We start from the raw sequence: 23,551 nt of genomic DNA, 5'->3' as shown, positions 1-23,551 counted from the left end.
AAAGTGGAAGGTGGAAGGTACATTGCTAGATTAGAGTGGGATCGGGACTGAACAAATCCCTATCTAGTCTACTGTTAACTAGAATAAATGTTGACTAGACAAGGATTGAGTTGAAACAAGACCAGAGGCAGGATGGGGGTTGGTCATGGACAGTATACATAACAAGACCAGGAAATGTGGTAGTCAGAGATGTGATGGTGAATGATTTTGAATACTTCATGAATGGAAAAATCAGGCTAATATTTTGCCAATAAGAAAAGGTTAACAGAGCCAGAAGCAGGAATCAAGAAATAATGCAACACTATGGATAACTCCCAGTGGATCTTATTGCATTGGCAAGAATCCTACATGTCTCTAAGTTTTGCTTGTACTTCACCTTTGATGGAATTGAAAGTTATCTTCTTGGAGATAAAGGAACTAGCATTCTCAGTTTTCATTTAGTAGCCTTTGAATTTCCTCATCATTTTCATCAAACCAGGCTTGATATATGAGGGTTTTTTTTGACCCAGGTGAGCAAATGCAATGCTGTCCGCCAAACCTCTGAAAGCTGCCTTTTCTGTATGTTGGTTCAACTTCCCCTCCAGGTTTCCTCTAAGAGAAGCACCTTAATCTGTTCACATTAATTTTTCTGGTAGTCTTTTCACCTTGGGGCTGCAGCTTTTGTTGAATGTGAACATTCACCTTGGAAGGACAAATCTTGAACAGTCAAGAACCTCACCTTTCCTGCATCACTCTCACATCTTGTCCATCTCTTCTAATAATCACATGGCCTGTTGGATGCCAATGTTTGCTGTGAGGGTGCATACATGAAATCTCTTTTGAGTTTAGTTAAACAGAAGACAGTGTTAGTGATGAGAAGGTCATAAGATGTGCAAATCTTCACTAGGAAATGATCATTGCTACTGCTATTCCCCACTTCATTCCTCCCAAGGTCTCACTGCCATGTCTGGTAGTCTGAGCCTGCCATGGCACTAAAGTCACAGAATCATGTTTGTCTTCTTTTGGCCCATTGCTGATAAGATTCTTCAGGTCTTCATAAAATGCTCCTTTGATCTCATCAGGTTTCATCATGGTGGGAGCATAGATGCTGATGATGGTGACATGATCTTTGCCTGCAAGTGGCAACTGCATTGTCATGAGTATGTTATTCATGTCTTTTAGTAGGCATTCAAGCTTAAAAAGATTCCAAGTACTGATCACCTAACAGGCTAAGATCCCAGACACTGAGCTCCTTTCTTGAACTAGACTGCCAATCATTCAAACTCCACGGCAGAAAGCACAAGTGCACTGGGCTGATCACACTGTTAAAACACCAAGTGGACACTTGTCAAAAAGACTCTTTTATGGAGAACTCACACAGGGCAAGAACTCACATGGTGGTCAGAAAAGCGATTCAAGGACACACTCCAGGTCTCTCAAGAACTTTAGAACTGATTGCATGACATGAGACATACTGAAGTGCCCAGCATGGCATGCCCTCATCAGAGAAAGTGCTGTGTTCTATGAGCAAAGCAGAATTGAAGTGGTTCAGAGGGAGCATAAGATGTGCAAAATTAGGGGATCCACCCAAATGTTCAGAGGAGCCATTTGTGCCCACCCCGTGGCACAAACATTCCAAGCTCATAGTGATCTGATGGACACACTGTACCTTGATTCTGTGAGGGCATTTTGGTCTTCCTCAAAAATGAACAACAATTGACCAACTGATTATACTGGTAAGAATTGGAGACGTACTGCTAATGTTAATTTATAACAGCTCAGGCCATCACTTTCTGATACTTCAAGGGTCTATATGCTTGTATATTGCCTAACATCAGGACAATCTAAGTTCAAATCCAAGTTCTTGTTATCTATTTGTTATCTATTTTCTTGCCTGTAAATGGGGATGGTAATAGAACACCTGTCTTCAAGACAGTTATAAAGACAAAAAGTTAATATTTGTCAAGTTTTTTATTTTCATACTCTAAAAGTATAACATAAATGTTGTTGCTGTTGTTACTGATTAACCAGCTTTCTGACTGTATTCTTCTTGCCCCATTTCCCAACTTTTAAAGTTCATTTTAGTGAGAATCATAATATCTTCTTAGAAGATGGAAGGCTTAGAGGGAACTGGAGAGCATCTAAATGTAAACTGAATATATAAAACTTACTTTAGGTCTTCTTGACCAAGCCATGGTTCTGAAAGCTTTGCCTTTGACTCAAGCTTTGATACATCTGAGCTTTATGTCACACACACACACATACACACACGCACACTACAATGGAAGAGACAGATGAGATGGAAGACAGAGAGAGGAGAGAGAGAGAGAGAGAGAGAGAGAGAGAGAGAGAGAGAGAGAGAGAGAGAGAGAGAGAGTCTCAACCACCTAGGAGGAATGAATTTATTTTCATCCATAACAAATGAAGCTACAGTATTTTGAAAGTACTGAGTCTGAGTGGGAGGCAGAACATGGAAATAGAGGCAAAGGGCCTTGCAAAGAAAGTTGATGACAAGAAAAATAGTTCACAAAGTGCAGGGCAGATGATGCCCTAACTATGCACTGATACTTCCAGAGCCAGAGCAAGGAAGGTTGATCTTACTGAATTCCAATCTGGCTTCAGTTATTTACTAGCTAAGTGACCCTGGACAAATCCTTTAACTGTGTTTGCCTCAGTTTCATCATTTATGAAATAATCTGGAAAAGGAAATGGCAATCCATCCCAGTATCTTTGCCAAGAAAACCCTAAATGGAATCATGAAGAGTTGGACAAAACTGAAACAACAGAACAACAACAAAAATATGCTCTAGTGAGAAAAGCACTGATTTTGAGAGCCAAGAAACAGGTATTCTAGTCTTTCTTCCTTGATATTTTTCTATTTGTATGCTAATGTTAAGTAGCTTAAGCTTTCTGAGACTCAGTTTTCTTATCTATAAAATGGGCATGAGGAATCTTGCTTTATTGGCGCTAAGTTTTACTATAACCCACAAAAGTTTCTGTAAAGGGCTATATAAATATGATCTTCCATTATTTTTAATGTTTTGTTGATCTTTCTAACAAATGTTGCTTTCCTTTTTCAAAGATTCTTCATCCAACAGAACTCTCCTTTTCAACAAATAGAGTTAAAAACACTCGGCTAAATAGTTTCTGAGAGGATATGCCTCATTCCATCCCTTCAGCCCACTTTCTTTCCATAGAAAAAGGCAGAAGGTATATTTCTGAAGCATTATTTTTTATGTTGTGATTGCCATAATCTGCTGTTGCTCACAGTTGTACTGATGTCAGTCTTTGTCTTGTGGTGCTATCTTCACAATTCCTTTTAAAATCGTTTGTCCATAATAATAATAGAAAAAAAGCTTCTGTTTTTAAATACTTCTCTTTTCTGCAGAAATTTTGCCTAATTCTGCATTCCATTTCCTTTCCATTTTCTCAGATAACATTTTTATTTCATTTGCAGCTCCTGTGCTGACACAGCGTGAGTCCTCTCCACAGTCTTGCCCATTTCCATCAGATACCAAACAGGAAATTCCACCTCCTCAGCGTCAAATGCCAGATCCATTTTATATATGCATTTTTTCACACATTAGAGCTCATTCCCACCTTCCTCCCCCCACCCCCTGTTACTACATGGCTGGCAAACCAAAGGACAACTCCCATACTTTTTTGCAATGTTCTCTTTATACATGTGTGGGAATCTTAATGAGCAAAGAGGCATCAGCTCAGAGTGAATAAACCACTCAGTCTGGAGGCTTATCTAATAGTGTTGTTTTGGGTTTTTTTTTTCTTTAACCTTATCCCAGCCTTTGGTTTGCAAAATTAGATGAATCATCTTGTAAAAAACAGATTTCTCAGAAGAGTTCCCAAATCTCTGGCTTCTCTTTAGCCTAAAAATCAATCAAAAACATTTTTTTCTTCTGGAAGCTGTACATACTGAGGTCCAGTGCCAAAGGAGAGAAGTACAGAGGGATCCAAAGATGGAAGAGAGCAAGTTGGTGTGTTCAAAAATATGAAGTGGTTTTGGGGCCATTTTTATTTGAAGAAGGAAAGCTTTGATCTTCACTGAAAGTTGACTTCTATGTCATGGGAAGCACTGAATGCTTTAGAAATGTTGTTGTTGTTGTTGTTGTTTGGCAAAGTAACTTGAGAGACCCAAACAAGAACCAAAAATATGCTGCCATAATTCTTGAGAAAAATTAACATCAACACTTCTAGAATGTCCAAAGCAAGTCATTAAGGTCATTAGGCAGCAATCTGACCACTCTTAAGCCTTATCATTTGAGTGAAGGGTAAGTTCAATTGACTGGTACAAGAAAAATCCTTTAGGACCGAAATTGCTTCATTTTTGCATTCGTGTCCAGTGACTGACATATATAAGGTGCATATTGAAAGCTTGTTGATTGATCAGTCAATCCATGAATTTCTAATTTTGGAAAGGCCCTTTACCAAAAGAATAACCACCAGTTGATGAATCTCTCAACGACAACTGATTAATGTAGATTGTCTACTAAATGGTGGAGGGAACTCAGATCTGATAAAAATCTGTTCCCCTTACCCCCATTATTATTATTTTATAACCACCAGTTGATGAATCTCTCAACGACAACTGATTAATGTAGATTGTCTACTAAATGGTGGAGGGAACTCAGATCTGATAAAAATCTGTTCCCCTTACCCCCATTATTATTATTATTATTTTTTTTGGATAAGATGACTTGTCTTGCTCTTGATTAGAAGAATCAGAAACAAGATCTGGACCCAAGTTTTATGGCTCTGAAGGCATTCTCTTTACTGCATCACAAAAGCCCAGAATATGTTGAATGATATGAATGCAACACAACTAATATTATGGGCTTTTGTCATGTAATCAAGCCAGGGATCCCTGATTGGCCACTGAGATATGTCTCCTTCATTGAAGATGAGAGAGATGAATTGAAACACGTCCTCAAAATGCTTTATTTCAGAGACATGAATGCAAATGTTGTCAACTCCAGACCTCAACAATTCAGAATAATCAGTGCATTATCCATCAAGCTGGTGAAATGGGTGCTGTAAGTATCGTTTCCCAGAAGGAGATACTGATGGGAAATTCCTTCTGATGCCAATCAGCACTTGCTCTGCAACTGGTAATTTTAAAAGTGGGACACTGTGAAATTAAGGGATTTCTCCAAGGTCACACAGCCAGTGGGAGTCAGAGGAAGAATGTCAACTCAATTTTTCCTGATCTTAATGGCAATTTCTACTACATGATTATTAAGGAAAATGAGCTTTGGAGAGAAGCACAAATGAGTTGACCATGATCAGAAGACTTATAAATTTCAAGAGTCAGGAAATGTCCCCAAATGTTTAATCCCTAAATACATTGAGAAACCTTCTTGGAAGAGAAGAACTCGGGCGGGGGGGGGGGGGGGTGAGGAAATTGCTCTGGGTTTGAGTCAGAGGCCCTGAGTTTGAATCCTAACTGTGGTTAGGTTAGAAATTACTAACTCCTTGGTGACAGTTTCCTCATACGTAAAAGAGAGCAATGGTCAGAGTGACCTCTGAAGTCCTCCCAGTTTTAGGTCTGCAAGGCTCGGGTCCTGCCTTCGATCTCACCATTCTTTCTGCCACATGCTGAAGCCCTCTACATAATCTAGGAAGATTAGCCAAAAGACAAGGGCCGATGAGATGCCGATGAGTATCAAGCCAAACTTTCACTTCACAGTTGAGGAAAGTTGACCTTCAGAATATAAGTGTCTTATCCAAGGTCACACAATCACGTGGTAGCAACATCAGGATTAGAACTGATAGTTTGGGACATAAAGTTCAGGCTTTGTCACAGAGGGGATAAAATCTACTATGGGTAAATCACCTGTACTAAAATTTATGAGATGATCTGAAATAATGTTTGGCCCACTGCAAGGTGCTTTTTTTTATTTTCTAAAAGATTTTTTCACTGGAGTGGTCTGTGATCACCCATGTAGGATTGATCTTCAAAGCAGTTTCTTTGTTTGGAAAATTTCCCTGAACGTTAACATCAGGAAGGCTGACCTCATGCAGAACTCAGTTATTTGAATGTGTCAGTTATTGGCAGAGCTTGACAGATTTTACATCTGCCTGGTTTTTTTAAAATATCAAATTAAGAGCCCAGTAGCTGCTCCTTTTGCCCCTGGGAGGAAAAAAAAGGCGTGGACTTCAAAGTGTATTTTGTACTTGCTTTTAATGATAGGTCTGAAGTTTAGCACATTTGGGTTTCTTGACATTTTTGTTTAATAATGAGCTCAGCTTGATTCTCAAGCCCTTGAAGGAAGAAGCAACACAATCTCCCAAACCAAACAAATGCCGTGAATTTAGGGACAAGGGCTTCTTTTTGCAACTCTGTAAAAGGTATCTCTGTAAAGACTTCCCTGACCACCTAACAACCTCCTGGGTATTCAGAGTTGACCAGACAGAAGTGGCCCACAGCCCATTTCAGAATATGTATCAAAGAGTCTAAGGGAACTATCTGAGCAGAAGTGGAAGCAAACTCTTCGGCATAGAGTACGTGCCATATTTATGTTTTCTTTTTTAAAAAAACATTGATAAAAAGTTTTTTTTTTATTTTCAAAACACATGCATAGTTTTCAACATTCACCCTTGGAAAACACTGTGTTCCACATTTTTTTCCCTCTCTTCGACCCAACTACTTCCCTAAATGACAAGTAATCCAATATATGATAAATGTGAAATTCTTTTATACATATTTCCACAAATGTCATGCTGAAAAAGAAAAATCAGATCAAAAAGAGAAAGGAAATGAGAAAGCAAACAACAAAAAGTGGGAAAATCCTATGTTGTGCTCCACCCTCAGTCCCCACAGCCTCTCTCTGGCTGCAAATGGCTCTCTTCATCAAGTCTATTGGAACTGGTTGGAATCACCTCACTGCTGAAGAGCTACGTCTGTCAGAACTGATCATAGTATAGTCTTCTTGTTGCCGTGGTATCTTGGTTCTATTCACTTCACTTCACATCAGTTCCTGTAAGTCTCTCCAGGCCTCTCTGAAATCGTCCTGCTAATTATTTCTTACAGAACAATAATATTCCCTAGATTCATTCATAGATCATAACTTACTCAGCCAGTGCCCAATTGATGGGCAGCTTTTCAGTTTCCAGTTTCTTGCCACTACAAAAGGGGCTGCCACAAACATTTCTGCACATGAGGGTCCTTTTCCCTCCTTTAAGATCTCTTTGGGATACAAGCCCAGTAGAGACACTGCTGCATCAAAAGGCATGCACAGTTTGATAGCCCTTTGAACCTAGTTCCATATTGTGCTCCAGAATGGCTGGGTCAGTTCACAACTCCACCATATGTTTTCTCTTTAAGTCTCCCATTCATCCAAGAAAGACCACATTTTCTCAGTACTCAGAAGAGCAGTTCCCATTCTTATATATAGGACAGAAATCAACTGTCCTTGGTCCATACATAGTTTGTTACTGGCCAAAACATCAGCCACTCTGCCCATCACTGAACACTTCCCCTTGTCTGCTCAGTCAATTCATCTTCAGGTCTGAGACATTCTTATTAGCAGTTCTTGTAGTTCACTAAAGTGTGGAGTTCTCCTATTGACAGTTTTGCATGCTATAGACTTTGGCCCCCAGGAACTCTTGAGAAGCTTTTATTGATTTACAGAGTTTCCATATTTTCTTTCAAGATAATGCTTAACTGTACTTTATTGGAAATTAGAAGCTTCCTGTCAAAATCTGAAAGTAAAAAAAGAAGCTTCTCTCATCTATTGTGTACAAGAAAGCCTCCAGGCCCATCCAATCACCATTTTCATTGCTCTCTACCTGTCTCTCCTCTATCCTTCCTCAGGTTTTAGAAATCGCTTCCTGCTCTCAGAATAAGGACGAGATTGGTTCTCGGGATTGTGTTCTGGTCAGACGCCTTCCAGAGGACTCAGTACAGTTGAGGATGCATGAGGGTTACAGGTAGTGAGGAGATAGAAGATCCATCATGCCAGAATCCAGTGGGGAAACTGGAACTGTTCAAACTGGGAGAAGAAGGCTTGGAGCGAGGAAAATGTTGGATCAGATCCAACTCTCTTGTAGTATTTGAAAAATTGTCCTAACGAAGATAAGGCAGCCATGCTCTGTCTGCTCTGCTCCAGATTCTGGAGGAACAACTGGGAGCAGTGGGTAGATAAATCTGAGCTTGAAGTTGGCAAGAAAAAAACAAAAAATCTCCTTATAAATTCCAGCAATCGAAAGAGACTTTTTCTGAATGTCGTGGATTAGGGGCAGCTAGAGGGTGCAGTGGATAAAACCCAGGCCCAGAAATCAGGAGGATCTGAGTTCAAATCCAGCCTCAAACACTTAATAGTCACTAGCTGTGTGATCCTGGGCAAGTCACTTGAACCTATTGCCTTGCAGGAAAGAAAAGAAAGTAGTGGACTCCCATTCATTGGAGGGGTTGAAGCAGAAGGTGGATAACCTTTTACAAGAGAGTCTAGGATTTCAGGTGAGATACAGATGAGGAAGCAAGGGAAGCCCCTTCCAAAGCTAAGTTCAGTGAGACTGAGAATAACTGGATAAAACACAGACTTACATTTACATATATACATTTATATCTACATGTGAAAATACTGTACTTGTACACATACTGAACATGTACACTGCAAGTACACGTGCTTATACGTGTACATGTGGCTTTAAATTCATCTCCTTCAGGGAAGAACAGGAAGTGTGGGAAGAACAAGAGTCTCCTTACGTCCCCTTCAGTATGACCAAGCTTCCTACAGGATGTAATACTGGAGTCGAGAGAAGAAGGTTCCAGATCACTCAGGTTCTATATTTTTAAACTGTATATAGAAATACATGTATGTGTTTGCATGTATATATACACATGGGTACATGTCTGTGATTACCCACATGCATACATATATACATACACACATATACATATCTTATCAAATGGTGAGGATGATGATGAAGATAGAACCAAAGCTCCTGAAGGAAAGGGATTGTTTCCATTTTGTCATATTATTCCCACCACTCCAGAACACTGATTTATCAAGACCCAACCATAAAGTTTGTTAATTGATTAGTATGGATAACAATGACTGACATTCATCAGTTAGCTTTAAACCTTTCAAAGAACTTTAAAAATACACTTTGCTTTCTCATAAAAGATAGCAGGTGGTGCCTCAGTGGCGAGGAGTCAGGACAACTAATTCAAATCTGGTTCCTCTTCCTCCCCTTCCAAAATGCTGTCCCATCAAACAGGAAGCTTAATCACACCAATTTCTTTAAATTATGAAAGAATCAGCCTAACTCATTCATATATTGAGAATGTGTTGTGGCCCTCCTAATGCCTCTGCCAAAGGGCAGGGGGAAAGGGAGGTGTCATTCCACACTACACTATGTTCATCACACATATAATTTCTTACACCATAGTAATACTCTGTTACCTTCATGTGCAACAATGGGTTATCCCCTCTAGATACAATTTCATTGAATCCTCACAACAATTTTATGAATTGGGTTCTATGGGTAGTATTATTATCCCCATTTTACAGAGGAAAAAATTGAATCCCGGAATGCTAAAATAAGACACATCTCTAGTAAGTGTCAGAGGTGGGCACTGAACTAGCTATTCATTAGTCCCAACTCCAGCATTCTCGCCATACTCTCTATTCGGGCAAATTATTTTGCTGTGGTTCTATAATCAATATTAAACTCCTGGGAATGAATGAGCAACGAACTGACTTATATAAATCAGATGCCTGCTAGTACGGTCCTCCACTAGCAACACATTTGAATTAAGGCTCAATCTGCAATCTTTTTTGTGTTTTGTATTTTATTACCAGTCTTGAGATGATACACACTCAAAACCTAATGCATTTTGATTATTAATATCTTTTGACTATTTCTCATAGAAAATATGAAAATTTGGCATGGACCAAACAGTCTTAAAACCTCACTAACTCTCCCTTCCCCCAACTGTGCCAAGAATTTATAACTCACCAAAGAACAAAAGGGAGAGGGAAAGTGAAGAGGTGCACAGAGGAAACCAACTAGTAACATTTCCTGCCCTCTGAGGAATGGTTTCTGTGAAGGTTTTCTGGAGGCAGCCTTAGTCTCATTTGAAATAAATAATTACTCCAAAATGCAGCCAGCTGGTAAAAATGCAAACGTTTATTTCTAGCCTGGTTAGCCCAGAGACCTATCTCTCTGCTTGAGCTCTTGCAGCTTTGTCCTTGGCTTCTGCCTCTGCTTTCTTCAGCCTCCAGCCAGCACCAAGGTAGAAGATGCAATGGCTCTCTCTTGCCTGGAAGATAGGGCTTGTAGGCTTTCTTCCAGAGCCTCTCTCTCCTAAGTCCCACAAGAAGAACTAAGCCCAAGCTTCAAAAGCTCCCTATATATGTGATCTCCCAAAGGTTAACTCCGCCTTCTAGAGAAAGAGGGATTCTGGGTTATCTCCCAGAGTGCTCTCTGACCATAAGGGAGGTATGAATTCGGACTAAGCCCTACATGTGTGAACTCCATTGAGTACTTAGATACTTATGAGCTCTCTAAAGGTGTGAACACAAGCATTATTCAATCAGTTCCACTTAGTACCTTGTTTCAAGTTCTGGCCCAAAATAGCTCTTTCTAAGATTAAATTAAATCCAATGGCTTAACAGTTTGTAAAAGATTCCAACAGGTTTCTCTCTATATTATCTGTCCAGGTAAAAGTTAATTACTTTGATTTATAATTGAATTAGTTAAACTATAGATACAAACTCCTAGATATAAAACCACACACACATATACAGATTACCTATAGTCAACTCTATCTGAATACCAAAAACCCCAAAATTCAGACCCACAACTTGTGAGGGGTCCCCCCTCCCAAGAGCCACAGCTTGGCCAGAGTGGAATTCTAGGGGTTTGAGAAGCTGCTGTAAGGCAAGACTGAACAAACGGGACCGAGAGCAGGAGGGGATGGTATTGGAGTGGGAAGAACAACCTGACACATTACTGGACTAGGGGCCAGGACCTGATCTGAATTTTTGCTCTGCCATCACATTAGTAGCAAGGTCCTACCTGTGCAATCTTGAACATCTCTTTTCGTCTCCCTGGACATCAGTTACTTCACCTGTAAAATGAGGAATGAGACTGAAGATCTTCTAGGTCCCTTCTGTCCCTAGAACAACAATACTATATCTGTCAACTTTTGCTGCTGCTTCTAATTCTGATTTCCACCTAAGATAAGAGGTCAGAGTGAAATACAGAGGTTTATGAGATGTCAGAGTAGGATATTACTTGTTACAAAAGGTCTGTGTCTGCAGTTACAGATAACTCCAGTTTCTGGTACCTCCCTCCCACTGATACAAAAAAAGCACAATTTCTTACCTTTTGTCTTTGTCTCTTTTTGCAGAGGAAGAGGCTGTTTCCTCCCCTACATGCCTCATAGGATGTACTGAAAGTGGGGAATCTATTCCCTATACTAGGGGGATCCACTCCATGAGCCAAAGGTGAGCTCATGCTGGAGGGGAATCTACTCCACATACTAGGAAGCTGGTCTATGCAATGTGCTGCAGAGAGGGGTCCACTCTATGTGGTAGGGCAGGGATCTACTCAGTGTTTAGGAGAGTATCCTCTAAGTCTTTTCAGATTTTGCAAACTAATAAATCTCCTGGATTCTCCATCTGTCCTCTTTCATTTTTATTCCCTAGATGGACAATTTCTTGTCTCATTTTTCCCTTATTACTTGTCTTTTGCCACTGTAGAGTTAAGAAACAACACACAGAGACAAGGGACAGCAGAGATGGGGGACATTCAGACATCTCAAAGAAATAAGATTCTGCTAAAAGCAGAGAACATAATAAAACCTAACTTACCTTGCCCATAATTTTATCTCTTACTATATAGAAGAAGCAATGCTGAGAATTCCTCAGAATTTAATTTTAGCCAATAAGGAAACACCAGTTAATGACATGAAATAGATGGTCAGCTGAAAAGAACGTGACTGTGTCGCTTAGGCTCATTATGGTGGTGGGAGGGAACAAGAAGAACCAGACATGCCCTAGCCTTTAGTAAAGCACATTTCATAAAAACTCAGAGAAAAGGAAGATAGGCTTCATTACTCATCCACAAATTCTCAAAGAACATATATTGAAGAGTCGTCCATTTGGAGTGGAAGGGAACTCCGAGGCCATTGAGTCTGACACCCTCATTTTGCAGAACGGGAAAATGAGCCACAAGAAGTTAAGCAGCTGCTCAGAGTTCCACATCTCCTTAGTATCTGGAATGGGGACTGAAGTCCCTTCTTGATTCCACTAGTCCCTGCTGTCCCTAGAAATCCTACAAAGGGAAATTCTGAGGGTATCATCACAAATGATCTCAAAGAGGAAGAAGGAGAGAAGGTATCGAGAGAAACAAAGTCAAGGTGACTACTTAGGAGGCTCTGTTTAGCAAAGAAAGAGAAGAGAATGTATCTCAAATGGAAGGATGGTGTGTACCCATAAATAAAGATGATGCTACATGGCAAAGGCTTTGCAGACCTGGAAGCACTGGAAAAATGTCAGATATCATGGCCCTTGCAAATGAAAAAGAGGGGATTCCAATAGGAGAGACAGTGTGAGGAATTCTAAATCTTCCAATAAAATGGGATTTTCAAAAATTCTAAAGACAACAACATTGCTTTAGCTATATTTGGAGTAAAGATAGACACGGGAAGGTGACAGGCCCGCTGACAAAGGCGGTGTGTCCTGCAGAGTGGACAGTGAGAGAGCTCCAAACTCTGACCCCTGCTACCCTTGGGATCCCTGGCATTTCACAGCCAACTCCATGCCATGTCTTCTCTACTCTGAGACCTACTTAATGAACCTCGGGCCTTGCCCAGGAACCACCTTGGGCTCTCCTAGAACAGCTTTCATTTTGTCTCACCCAGATACTTCTCCTTTCCCCTCCAGTCTCCTCCATTAGAATGTAAGTTCTTCAAAGGGAGGATGGCCTTATTTTCTGTTATCTCCATCCTAGGGGCTCATCCCATTATGTAGAGCACCTTTTGTGGTTGTTCACTTATTTTTCAGTTTTGTCCAACTCTTTGTGACCCCATTTGGAGTTTTCTCGGCAAAGATCCTGGGGTGTTTAGCAATTTCTTTGTTCATTTTACAAATGAGAAAACTGAGGCTAATAGGGATGAAATGATTTGCCCAGAGTCACACAGCTAGGAACCATCTGAGTCCAAACTTGACTCAAGTTCCCTTCACCCAAGGCCCAGTTCTCTTTCCACTGTACCACCTAGCTAGCCAACAATATCACAGGGCCTGTAACACAATAGGAAAAAAACTAAATATTCCCTGTCTCTGTTTGTCTTTGTGCATCTCTGCCTGTCTATCTCTCTACCACTGTCTCTTCCTCTCTCCTTCTGTCTCTTTACTTGTCCATCTATATCCCTTTACCATTCTGGGACTCAGTTTCTTCATCTGAAGAATAAAAAGATAACCTTTAAAGCTCCTTTTAGCTCTAAATCTATGGTCCTTGGATTCTACTTGCTTCCATCCTCGTTAGGAGGGAAATTATTTAAAACTGGAAAGGGAAGAGTAAATGTCAGAATGAAAAATCATGGGATTTAGAGCCGGTCACCTTTTCTTGCCCCTTCTTTTGATAGATGGGGAAAGAAAGGCCTAGAAAATTGAAGCTCCTCATCCAACTTCCCATGGCAGTCAGAGAGAAAGCTGGAAAGTTTGACCCTGTGTTCTCTAATCCCAGTCCACTCTTTATATTATACAAGATAATTTCCATTAGAATTCAGCAGAGGTATCAAGATTTAGAGTTTGTTTAGTCTAAACAGGGTAACTTGTTATCACTTTAAAATGAATGCACATCTCTAGACTCCCATCAAATTTATTCCGGAGCAGTAGTTTCAAACACAAATGGCATGTTACTGCTCATCAGTTAGGGCTAAGCCTTGGTTGTGCTTCCCCAAGACCTTACACATTTTAAAGATGCTTATCTGGAGAAAAGAGACAAAAGGCTGCAGGACATACAAAACCAGTGAATTGCAGGGGAGGAGAGGAGCACTTTGGCAGACTGTATGTTAAGCTGAATAGGATTGCCCTTTATGTGATGGATGGCAAGTGGCCATTTAGCCTTTGCTTGGAGACCACCAGTCAAGGAGAACTTACATGCTCTTGAATAAGCATGTGACTCCTCTGGAATAGTTCCCACAGCTAGAAATTTTCTTATCTCAAGCCAAAATCTATCTTGATGAAGCTTCCAACCATTTTACCTGATTCTGCTCAACAAAATTAATCTTCTTACCCATATAAAAACCTCCCAGGTAGTCGAAGCCTGCTTTCATGTGACCCACCCATCCCGACATAAATCTTTGCTTCTTCCTCATTCATTAGTCATTAGGAAAATTGCATGCTTACTATGTGCCAGGGACTATGATAAATGGTGGGAATATGAAAGAAAAGCAAAAATGACCTCTGCCCTCTAGAAGCTTACATTCTTATGGAGGAGATAAGATGTATGTCCAGGATAAATAAATAACAGAAAGAAGGAAATTCGGAAAGAGAAAACATTAGAAATGAAGGATCCTGGGAGAGCCTTTTACAGCAGGTAGTATTTGAGCTTAATCTTGAAGAACGCTAGATATCATAAGAAGCACAGGTGAAAAGGGAGAGCAACCCAGGCAGGGAATACAGAACAAAAGCACAGAGCTAAGAGGTGTGAGTATTGTGTGTAGCTGAGTCCATAAAGAGCAAGAAAATGGAAAAATACTGTAAAGATAAGAAGAGAAAAAGGTCGTAAGCTTTCAAAGAAAATGGGAAAAAATTGCATTTGGTCCTAGAAGAAATAGGAAGCCAATAGAATATATCAATTAGGGGATGATGGTGAAATGCACTTTAGGGAAATCACTTTGACAGCTAGGTAAAGGATAGCTACCTATAGAGAGAGAAAAAACAATTAAAAGCTAATTTCATAGATTGGAGAGTTGATAAAGTCCTGAACCAAGGAATGGCTATGTGACCATGCAGAAGCAACATATCTTAGAGACATAGCGAAAGAAATGACAAAATCTGTCAACTGATTGAATGGGATGAGGGAAAGTAAGGAATTAAGGATTATACCAAAGTTTCAAATCCACATGACTGGAAGGATGGTGGTCCCCTTGATATTAACAGGAAAGTTTAAAATGCTTCATGTTTGTTTCCTTCCACCTAGTTTTAATTATTATGATGTCCAATCTTTTCACTATCAAGTTAAAGAACTTGTCCAAAGTGAATCAAGTTCCTAAGAGGTGGTAATGGCCTTAAGATTTTCCTGGTCTCTGTTAAGGAAAATGATCTAGAAGAAAACAAGATTTTCTTGAGATCATACAAAGGGACTGATTCTTTTATATGGAAGAGAAATGCCCCAGACCCAAAGCTCACTGATAAGATATTTACACACCGATATTTTTATGAGTAAGACGGCCTTTTTGATTGAGCTGGGTGAGCTCTTTCAGAAGAGATGAGCAATTCCTAAACACTTCTTACTATTGAGCCAATCAATCAAAGCTATAAACTAGGTAGGAACAATCTAATAAATCTGTATGGGAAGGATTTAAATGCTTTGAGCTCTTGGATGAAATCAGATAATGAAATATATTATGATTAATTAAAAGAAAGAGTTATGTATATCTAAAAAGAAAATTCAAGCAGGAGCATCCCAGGAATTGCTTTGAAAATGTTTTTTAAAAGTTTTGAGGAGGCAGAACCCTTGAACCTTTAACAGAGGTTATGTGGCAGGATGGAGTAAATCTGCAGAATATCATACTCTTCTCACCTTAACCAGAGGATGAACTTGTGAAATGTGAAAGATGAAAATTTGCATTTCCCATCACAGGAGTGATCCTGGAACAGTAATGGCTGACAGTCACATTTGCATCAGTAACCAAAGAAAAACTAGACACATGAAAGAATGTTAGCTTCAAGACTGTATGAAGATACATTCTTCTAAATGCGTCAGAGAACTGGTATTGTTGATCCTTTATTTTCAAAGAGGACCAATGACATCATGGAGTAATGTCTTGTTGCTCATGAATTGCACTGAAGTAAGATGGAGTTGCACAAAGTCATCAGCCTCACTATCTCTTCCAGAGTCATCATAGTCCAGTAGCAAGACAAAGTCAAAACACCTGGCCCAGGATGCTGTGGACCAATTTTAAGTGTCTCACAGCAGCTGTTTCATGGCCACTGGAGCAAATTGTTTTCATGTGTCCATGCCACCAAAGAAAGTCTTCACCTGCTTGGAATAGACACCCATCTAATTCACCAACAGGTTTAGGTCTGTCAGATACGCTGAACCTGGTTTAGCTGGTTTGCTGAGAGTTTTACCAGTATGTGGATGCTATACATGGCATAGCTTCTTGTAATCACAGTAGAGAGTTGAGTGCCAGGTGACCACCAAAGGAGAATAAGCAACCCTGAAAAGCTCTGAAATCTTTCCCACCAAAGGAGTCCTCCCTGAGCGCCCCATACACTGTTACCAAGAGTGATATACACGACAAGAGAACTCAGCAAGGTCTCCAGCCACCTTTGACATGTGCTCTCCTTTCCTTAGTATATCCTTAGGAGTGATTGTGGTGGCTCCTAGATATTTAGGGAAAACATTTTCTAATCTTCTTACTCTTCCATTTTATTCAATACCACTAACTAAAAACTAATTAACTCTGGCTGGTTAATCCACACACTTTTATTTCCACTTTGCTTTTCCTTCTTTCTCATCATCTTTCCATCTTCTTCATTTCTCTATTATTATTGACAGGACCACCATCCTACCCATCTCTTAGGCACACAAACTGGAGATCATCCTAGACTCCTCACTCATTTCACTTCTTTCCCATATCAGATGTTAGAATCCTTACAAAGTGATGTCAGTTGCCTAATTTATGATTGATCTGATCTTACAAGGAGATGTTATGGGCCAGAACTTGAAACAAGGACTAAGGGCCACTGATAGAAACAATGCTTGTGTTCACACCTTTAGAGAGGTCATATAAGCAAGAAGGTCTCAGGGCCAGACACAGAGCACTCTGGGAGGAAGCCCACAAGTCCACTCTTGGAGGTGGAGTCAGATTCATTCCATCTTTCACCTTTGTGCTGGCTGGAGGCTGAAGAAAGCAGAGGCAAAGGACAAGCTGCAAGAGCTCTTGGAGAAAATAAATGTTTGGATTTTATCAGCTGGCTGCATTTTTGAAGTGATTATTACTCTGAACTGAAACTAAGGCTGCCTCCAGAAAACCTCCCCAAGAAACCTGCTCCTAGAGAACCATTATATTATACAAAAGAAGAGAAGACCACATTTTGGCGCCCAACATGGAGCCAAAAGTCTTATCATTTCTAACTTCATGACATCTCTCTGTTTGGTGGATAAATCTCTCCTTCCTTTCCAATTTTCATAATCTAATTTCCCTCCAAATATTCTGATATAGCAACAATGACTTCCTTGCTGTTCGTTGAAGACGACATTCTACCTTCCAACTAAGAACATCTTCAATGACAATCCTCCATTCTTGGAACTCTTCCCATGCTCATCTCTTATCTCTTGTTTCCTCTGGCTTCCTTTAAATTCAAAATAAAATCTCATCTTTTACACAAATGATTTCCCCCTTAATGCCTCAACCTGATCCCTATTGACATTCTTCAACTCATCCTATATGCTTATCTGTAATATATTTGTTTGCATATTGTCTCCCTTTAGACAAAGAGTTTTTGGAGATGAGATACTCTTTTTCCTTTCTTTTTATCCCCAGCACTTAGTATAGAGCCTAACATGCAGTGGAATACTTAACAAATGCTTCTTGACTAGTCATCTCTGAGCACAGATGATTGAATAGAGACCATATGGTTGAAATTTTCTAACCTGTGAATTCAAGATGCCTTGGTTCCTTAATTTCAATTGACTGTCATATTAGTGGGGAAGTTTTTGCACTGAGGGGGAGCTCAATTTTTGCTCTGGCTTTCCCGAAGACATGGCCCTGGAGGAATTGGTCTGATGGTGCATAGGTGAGGTGAAATGTGAAATGCTAATTTAACAGTCCTGCAAATAACTTCCTGCTTTGAGTGCCTTACTTCTCAATTTCCCAGTAGCAAAAACAATAGCTCTAAGTTGCTATATCCTGCTTTAGAGCTTGCCCAAGTCAGAATTGTTAATCTCAGTGTTTAGCATTCCTTTGTGTTTAGGAAATAAATACATGTCCCATAATGGATTCATATTTTACAGTGAGTACCTTTCTAATTCCCCCTCAGGGGGCTGCCTATACAGAAGCCTAAAATAAAGCTTTATGTATTGTTTATCCTGGAACTCTGGTCTGGGGAATGGATGCAAAGATCTAAAGAATAGATCATTTTTTATTAGAAACCGGGTTTTCTTGGAACTAGCCCTAGTGACCACTGCACTAGTCCAGAACTCAGGGGGTCTCAGTGAAGGAGTGGGTGAATACCGTTAGCCTCCTTGGGCCTATTTGCAGTACTAACTGTTTGATTTGTACACCTGTGTCTATAAAGTTATTATTAAGAATTATATCCTCAAGCTGTAGACATTAGTTTTTGATGGATTTGCATATTTGTACTGTACTTGCTTAACTAACAGATTCCTCAAGAGTCCACCTGCCTACAGGTCCTCATTACATAACTTCCTCTCTAAAACGGTACCTCTGTTTATCCAGTGAGACTCAGCAAAGTCAGCTATCATCCTTGCTTTAAATAGCTTCGGTTTCTGGCTGGAGTTAGGGCCCTTTTCAGAGCATCGTTATTAAAGCCAAACCCAACTATATTCCTACCCTCCTTAAATACAGGGTTTAATTTTATTTTGTTTCCTAAGAGAAGGGAAAGACACATATTCTTCAGGATCTACTTGAACGACAAAGTCTCATTCTTACCTAGCATTAAACATACATAGACAAAAGTCCAGGCCATTCTTACAGGCTTCCTTCATCTCTCTGGAGATAAACCTTTATTTAAATTTATTATTTGAAATGCCTTGGATGGCAGCACAAAATAATTATGAAAAAAATCAGTTTATTGTTTGAAGTTCTTTTGGAGGGGAATATCATTATACAGAGGAATTGCATTTTTACATAGGAAGAAGTTATTGTAATATTTCCATTTTCCCTCTATAAACTTTTTACAAGCTATGAAACAAAAAGCCCTGGTGCTTAGGGTAACAGATGTGGTTTGGGGTTCTAGAGTACCACATGTGCAAGTCTTCAATATAAGGAAAACTAAAATCTCCTTAAAATAGATGTGCTAGCATCACAAATCAATATTTGAAGTATCGACTTTTATGTCATTAAGCTTCCGAATAAACTTCCAAATAGAAGTCAATTAAACACATCTTCATGACAAAGATTGACTTTGGAACTTTCATCTGAATGGAGTCATAGATAGCAAACTACCCTTCTCTCCCCTTCTCTGATCCAATCATGTCTATCTGGGGCAGAAGGTTCAACTCTGGGGACCACAAGTTAGGAAAAGCATCAGTCAACTCAAGAACACCTGAAGGACATCAACCAGAATGATGATAGGCCCATAGGTCCTGGCAAATCCAATAAGATGAGTTAAAGGAACTGGAGGAGAGTGGAGAGTGATAGTTGTTTTCAAGTATTTGGAGAGCTATCATGAGAGAGAAGGGTGTTAGACCAATCTGCTGGGCCCCAAATCTGGAAGCAAAGGATAGCATCTGGCTTGATAACAGGAAAACTTATTTACAATTACAGATGCTCTTAAGTGGAATAAGCAATGGATTCCTTCTCAGTGGAGGTCCTCATAAAGAGACATTTGCAAGATGTATTACAGTGAGAAATTTCTTCCCAAAGCATCCTAACTGTCTTGGAAATTGATCCCTTTCTGGCCCAGATTTTTCTTTTCATTCTAGTGCTTGCCCAGCCACTCTTCCTGACTTCATTTCCTTAAATGGCATTTCCATGGCTGTGTTGCTGACTGCCAAAAACGGAGCAGCTTGATTGGCCATAGTGAAAATTTCATTCTGCAAAACAGATTTTCTTGGGGATGTAATTTACTTGGATTAAAAAAAAACCCTAACTGGCCTGCTTTCCCAGCATGAAAGTGTTCTTAGTGGGCATGTTGTTAGTAGAGAGACCACATTTGTACTCTGACACCTTGGCAAAAAATTGTGGGTATAAATTAGGCTATAGTCTATTACCAGCCATGACTTGCATTCAGAAATCAAGGAAATGTAGAAATGGGAGCTGAGGTGGGCTCTTGGATATCAAAATGAGAGATAGACTACTTGGATTCTCCTCTGGTTGTCACAAACTTAGAGGAAGGGCCCCAGGACACTGGACACATACTCTATGGAGGAGTTGTGGAGAAATCTGACAAAAATTGTATGGGATGAGAAGAGGTTTGGACATCCATTTATCTGTGGAAGGATCATTGGGAAACAGGCAAGAAAGAGATCACAGACCTATAGCCATATTAGAGGAAAAATTATTTGTAAATAATGCAAGTATCCTGAGGACAGGGACTCCCAACTTTTTGTACAAGACTCCAGCCCTCAGCAGGGTATGGCAGAGAGCAGGTGCTCAATAAATCATGTTTATTTGACTAGGTGTTTAATAAATGTCTGCTGAAAAAGGTCTGCTTTCCATAAGAATAACCGCCATCTCTACAATATTCTACAGTTTGCAAAGTGTCACCTTCCTTAGTTCATGGCTCTCACAACAATGCTCTTTTTATTGAGTTATTTTACAAATGGGGAAACTGAGTCTGAGAACCATTAACTAACTTGTTCAGTATAACACAGCTAATGAGTGTCTGAGGTGACGATTGAATCTGTCTTCCTTGATTCAAGTCCAGTCAGCCAGTCAACATTCATTAAAGACCTACTGTATACAGTGAAACTGGATACAAAGAAAAGCAAAGAAAGCCCTTGTCCTCAGGGAGCCCACACTTTCATAGATGACACACAGCTGTAATTCCCCAAGTAATTACAAGAGATATTAGGTTACATAGAGGGTGACCTCACAGGGAAAACATCAAAGTTAGGGGAGATTGGACAAAGCTTTTTATAAAAGGAGAAGCACAGCATTGCATGCCACCAAGCTGCCTCATTAACTAAACTCCAACAAGCCTTGCTGAAAAAGCTGCTGACATTGAGTTTTGCCAATATATCAGGCTTGAGTACCCTCTCAACAAATTCCACTGCTACCTTTTGGGGTCCAGCCTGCCCCTAGAGTTTGGCTCTCATCTTGTTTATTATGAATACTTTGATATTTGTATACAGACATCAGAAGTCAATGATTTGCTGTCACTGCCTGATTATAGCATCATCTCAATTTTGGATCATTCCTACTAATAACACTATTGCTTTGATGGACTTGATATCCACTATAATGTCAGACTTGGTATAAATGAGTAGCCAAGATTTTTTCCCCTTCCTTTTCCATTTTCATTTGAAAGTCATCATCTCCTTGGTCTTTGTCTTCTTTACTGTACCATGATATCTTTTGTCACTATGATATAGGAGGCTCCCAGAAAAGAACTTTCTACCAAAACAAATCAACACCTATTCTGAAAATTTTAGAGGATTGTTTGAAAGAACAGAGGGGTTAAGGGATTTGCCCAGAGTCTTGCAAGAAGTATATGGAAAGGACACTAGCTTTAGAATCAGAGGCCAGGGGTTCAAAGACTACCAATGTGAAGGTAGGGCTGGTGGCGTCTAAGGTCTCTTCTAGGTCTAAATCAATGATCCTACAAACTCATAATAATTTAAAATCTTATATGTTTTTTCCCAATCTGCTCTTGGCTACCTTTGTTTTATTTGAATAAAATCTTTTAATTTAATGTAATTTAAATTATCCATTTTATACCTAACTTCATTCTCTGCCTCCCGTTTATTCATAAATTGTTTGCCTATTCTTAAGTCTGATAAGTAATATGTTCCATGTTCTTCAAATTTTCTTGTATCTCTTTATATTTAGATCATGTATCCTTATCTTGGTAAATGGTGTAAGACATTGGTCTAAGCCCAGTTTCTACCATACTACTTTTCAGTTTTCCCAACAATTTTTTTTTTACCAAATAATGAATTCTAATCCCAAAAGATTGTCTTTAATACTGGTCAAATACAAGGTTACTATGTTAATTTACTACTGTAAATTAATTCTGTTCCATGAATCTACCTTGCTACTTTTTAGTTAGCATAAGATAGTTTTGATAATTTCTGCCTTTTAATATAGTTTAAAATACAGCATTGTTGAACCTCCTTCCTTTACATTATTTTTCATTAGTTTCTTTGATATATTTGACTTTTTGTTCTTCCAAAGTAATTTTGTTATTACTATTTCTAATTTAGTAAAAAAAATTGTGGTAATTTAATTGGGATGGTATTGAATATATAAATTAGTTTAAATTAAATTGTCATTTTTATTATATTGGCTCTGTGTACCTACAAACAAGTAACATTCCTCCATTTAAATCTTGTTTTGTTTGTCTAAAAAACTTTTTAATAATTTTTTTCATATAGTTCCTGGGTTTGTTTAGACAGGTGTACTCCCAAGTATTTTATTCTGTCTAGATTTATTTTATGTGGGGTATTTCTTACTATCTCTTCTTGTAGTTTTGTTTGTAATATATAGGAATGCTGACAATTTTTGTGGATTTACTTTATCAAAATCAGTAACTTTTTAGTTGAGTCTGGGATTTTCCAAGCGTATTATCATATCATCTGCAAAAAAGGAGATACTTTTATTACCTCATTCGTTATTCTGATTGCATTTCTTTTTCTTATTTTACTGCTATTGTTCGGATTTCCAATACAATATTGAATAATGTTGATGATAGTAGGTTAGGGTTAGAGTCGGGTGATGGTTTTAAATAATTTGTTTTTACCAATTTAAAGAAAAATCCATTGATATCAATACTTTTTAGTGTTTTTAATAGGAATGAGTGTTGTGTTTTATTAAAAACTTTTCTACATGTATTAATATAATCTTTTTTTGTATTAAACTCTAGAAACTTTCTGAGTTTCCTGGTAAACATCTTCCTTCAGAAATGCAATAGAAGTACATTATTCATTGCTAATGGTTCCTGCACATCATCAGAGGATGAGGAATAAGTAGAAAAGTCAAGAGAAATGGCAATTATAATGAAGAAAGGGACAAAGAGTATATTGACAATTTCTCCCTTATTAGCAGTTCCTGTGTCTCCACAGTGCTATTCTTTTTTTACAATATATGTATGAATGGTAGTGAGAGGCAGCTTATGTCATGTCTAAAGTTCCAGCTATACAGTCAAGAAGACTTGAATTCAAATCTTACTCTGACACATGCTCATTATGTGAAACTAGGCAAATTGCATACTCTCAGTGGCCATGGTAACACTCTGTGATTCTAAGTTGCAGAAGATTCGACATTAAACACTGTTACAGACCCCAAAGATACAAATACTAAAGCAAAGACCGTTTCTGGTCTCAGGAAGCTTCTATTCTAAAGGAGCAGAAACAACATATTCAGTGGAGCAGGGACAGCAGAAAGGTATCTCGGTTCGAGAATTTGCAAGGAATTGAGGCACAGGGAAGTAGATTAGATCCCCTTCCTAGGAGCAGTGAAAAATTT

The sequence above is a fragment of the Sarcophilus harrisii genome, chromosome 4 (genome assembly GCF_902635505.1).
Source record: "Sarcophilus harrisii chromosome 4, mSarHar1.11, whole genome shotgun sequence".
Lineage (NCBI taxonomy): Eukaryota > Metazoa > Chordata > Mammalia > Dasyuromorphia > Dasyuridae > Sarcophilus > Sarcophilus harrisii.
The sequence above is the reverse complement of the archived record's forward strand: the minus strand, read 5'-3'. Positions refer to the sequence as shown.